Genomic DNA, 3,987 nt, shown 5'->3' on the forward strand with positions numbered 1-3,987 from the left:
TGAGTGAGTGAGTGAGTGAGTGAGTGAGTGAGTGAGTGAGTGAGTGAGTGAGTGAGTGAGTGAGTGAGTGAGTGAGTTAGTGAAAGGGAGAGACAGAGAGGGAGAGAGATGGATTCATGAACTGACGATTGGTACACTACGCCCCTATTGACACGGTGAGATCATTAACTATAAGAAGGCGGGCTGGGCTGACTGTCTGGGCTGACCCTCACTATAAGGGCCTGCCAATGCTGAGCGGGGAATAATATCATCCTCATCCAGTGCCAGATCTGCAACAGACATCGGGGATGATGGTTCTCCATTCATTCCTTTGCTCGGATGCTCTCAAAAAAGCTACCTTTGGGGTATAATATATATACATGTATAATAATATATATGGTCGCTTTTAAGGACAAGTGGACTAACTCAGATTTCGAGGTTTTTTCACAATCTTGACCAACACCAAAAATGCCCTACCTATAGGAGAAGTTTTGTTTCATTGGTGTGTATATTTGTTTGGTTATAGAGAAAACTCTCCTTGTATTTTAAAGAAACTAGACAAGGGGAAAAACCTTACATTCTAATACTTCTATTTTCTCAAAAACAGCAATTTTCGGGATAGCCCTCTTGTGCATAAAAGCAACCATAATATATAGGCCTATGTGTATATATTTATCCAGTATATCGACCATTCTGCTGTTGTGTTGTCGTTGTTGCTATTTTTGTAGTTTATTATCATTATTATTGTTGTTGTTGTTGTTGTTGTTGCTGCTGTTGTAGTTGTTGTTGCTGTTGTCACTGTGGTTGTCTTTGTTATTGTCGTTTTTGTTGTTGTTGTTTCTGTTGTTTTTGTTGATGTTTTTTGTTGTTATGGTTGACACTATCGTTGTCATTGTTATTGATGTTAGAGGTAGAAATGTTGTCGTTGCGTTTGATGTGTAAGAAGGTGATTCTAGACTCATTGAATTGTTGTTGTTGTATTTGTGGTGTATGGACTCGGAATTTATTACGTTATTATGTGTGTTATTGATGTTTTTGTTGTTGTTGTTGTTGTTGTTGTTGTTGTTGTTGTTGTTGTTGTTGTTGTTGGTGGTGGTGGTGGTGGTGGTGGTGGTGGTGGTGTCATAGCGTAACGATCTGCTATCCTACTTCGTTGTTTCAGCTATTAATAGCGCTTCCATAGCAGAAACACAGTTAATAGAAAGAAGAACAAATTAATTTTTTGTCTAGCAGACTTGTATCTCAAGCCTTGAAACATTCACCCGATTTGTAACTTCTTATTAAAAGCAGGCGTCGATTAATAAAATACAAATTACAATAGAACCTGCTCAAGCGGCGACCTTTATACGACAGTCACTTGTACAAGCGCCATTTCCCATCTCACCTTGCGTAAAATAAAAATAAGATTAACCCCAAAAAAATTATACTGTGTAAAACATCCATCTATTTAAAGAAAACCATTTTTGTCCTCGACAATGGATGACCGTCTTTGGCAATTTCAACTAAACTGTAAAAGAAAAATGCAAGGTTTCGCATGAAAATGAAGACGGTGTTATTCAAGGGGAATAATCGTGAATAATATTTGACGACTTTTTTTACAGGGGAAATAACCGGTAGTATAAGATCCTTAGTGTTTAGTGCGTTGATTTACTGCATGTTTCAGCACATCTTCGTGTTTTTTTGTACATTTAATTGTTTTTTGTTGTTGTTTTTTTAATTACTGTTATTGATGGGTATTTTTTTGTTGTCTTTTTATGCTGTTTTCTTTTTGTTTGGTTGTGTTTTTTGTTTGTGTTTTTGAGTTTGTTTGCTTTTATTTGCTAGATTTCTGTTTTTTGTTTTTGCTATCTTTTACTATTGATGCTAATGCCGTGGTTACGAAAGGCGAATTAAAATAAAAGTACAGCCGAACTTGCTCTTACAACCACCTCTCCAAACCAAATACCACATAAATACGTAGGGGACTATTACCCCCCCCCCCCCCCAAGAACAACAACAACAACAACACCAACAACAGTAAAAACAACAATAGCAACAACAACAACAACAACAACAAAATGCCCATTTGACAAAGCACAAATTAATATTATTGACTGAGTTAGTTTTCTCACATCCCTAATGTAAGGATTGGATCAGTCATAAACATGTATGAAGGCTGGTTGTTTGTTCGCTTTTATTTGATATGTTTTTGTTTGTTACTTTTGTTATCTCTTACTATTGGTGCTACTGAAAATAAAGACAGCAGTGAATTATCTTGCTCTTCTGGTTTTAATTTTTTAATTTTTTAATTTTTAATTTTTTTTTTTGTTAACAGGATTAATTGGATGAACTTAAAGACCAAGATTTCGTTCACAAAATGAGCGAATAACATGTTTATGCGATAATGAGTAAAGAAGTTGAGGGGGAAATAGATACCGGTTAGGTTATCAGTGTTTGATTAATCTATCTATCTATCTATCTATCTATCTATCTATCTATCTATCTATCTATCTATCTATCTATCTATCTATCTATCTATCTATCTATCTATCTATCTATCTATCTATCTATCTATCCCTCTATCTATCTATCTATCTATTTATCTATCTATCTATCTCATCTCTCTCTCGGTGTCTCTTACTCTCTCTGCTTTTCTTTTTTCCCCCTCTCTCTCCCCCCCCCCTCTCTCTCTCTCTCTCTCTCTCTCTCTCTCTCTCTCTCGTCCTCACTATCCCTCTCCCCACCTCTCTATCTACAACCCTCTTTTTCTGATTGTATAGATGACGTCAAAAAGTGCGCGGCTCTGATAAAGCCCGCCCTTGATTGTTTCCCCTATCCAGTTCTCTCTCTGACTGTCCCCCCTGCCCCCCGCCCTCCCTTCTCTCTCTCTCTTTCTCTCTCTCTCTCTCTCTCTCTCTCTCTCTCTCTCTCTCTCTCTCTCTCTCTCTCTCTCCTCTCTCTCTCTCTCTCTCTCTCCTCTCTCTTTCCCTTTGTCTCTCTGTGTGCATCTTTCTCTCAGCCCCCTCCCCCCACACTTCCAACAACAGGTGTTGGGGGGAGTAAGGGGGAATGGGAGAGAAAAGGAGAAAAGGAGGAAAGGGGGAAGGGGGGGGGGGAAGGTTGGCATTCTCGAATACGAAACGTGTATTCTTAAAATAGGAACGATTGTCGTCACTTTTTGTCTACATTTTGCTCACAAATTAAATTCTATCTGGTACTGGTACCGTTCATCAGGTGCTACGGACAGGTGCTGTTACTACAGTACAGTCCATTTATAACACCCTCTGTTATTACAAAAACTTGGATGTAACAATGATACACCAAATCCTCCCTTTTTTTCTCTATAAGTGTAAGTAATATGGACCTGGCTATAACAGGGTTCAATTTGCTCAGACTCGGATTTAACAGTGATCTTGCAGCGCTCGAAATTTATTAAAAGTTGCCTCAACCAATACATTTCGCCCGTTTGTATGATCACTTGCCTGATAAACAAAAACTTTCACCTCCCCCCCCCCCTAAATAGTGTTGGAGTCACTGATCGATTCTGTCTCAGTGTCAGCAAAACAGCCCTTTTGAAAAGGATCTACGGTAATCAAATATATCATAAGCTGAAGGTACAATGGTACCTGGTAGTTTCCCTAGACAGCAGTTATAATAAGACTCGCTTATAACGGGGAAAAAAGTGCCGGTCCCGCCTTCCCTGTAAGCCTAAGCCATGGTTTTTTAAATGTATCTATACCTGCCCATAGACGGTACACAACAAGGTACTTTAACTTAAGCGTCCTAGAAAGTGGCAGATGCCCTTTTACATATAGAAACGACACCACTCGATGGCAAAACCGTTTTGCTTTGAGTCTTAATTTGAAGTTAGTTTTTTTTTTTTCTTGCTTTTGTTTTGTTGTTCTTCTTTTTGTTTTGGTGCTATTTTTGTTTTTTGTTTTATTAGTTTTATTATTCTTTTTGGGGCGAAGGGGGAGGGGGGTGCGACTGGTATTTTAAAACTATTTTTTTTTCTTTTTCTTGTATTTT

The sequence above is a fragment of the Aplysia californica genome, unplaced genomic scaffold (assembly GCF_000002075.1).
Source record: "Aplysia californica isolate F4 #8 unplaced genomic scaffold, AplCal3.0 scaffold00594, whole genome shotgun sequence".
Taxonomy (NCBI): domain Eukaryota; kingdom Metazoa; phylum Mollusca; class Gastropoda; order Aplysiida; family Aplysiidae; genus Aplysia; species Aplysia californica.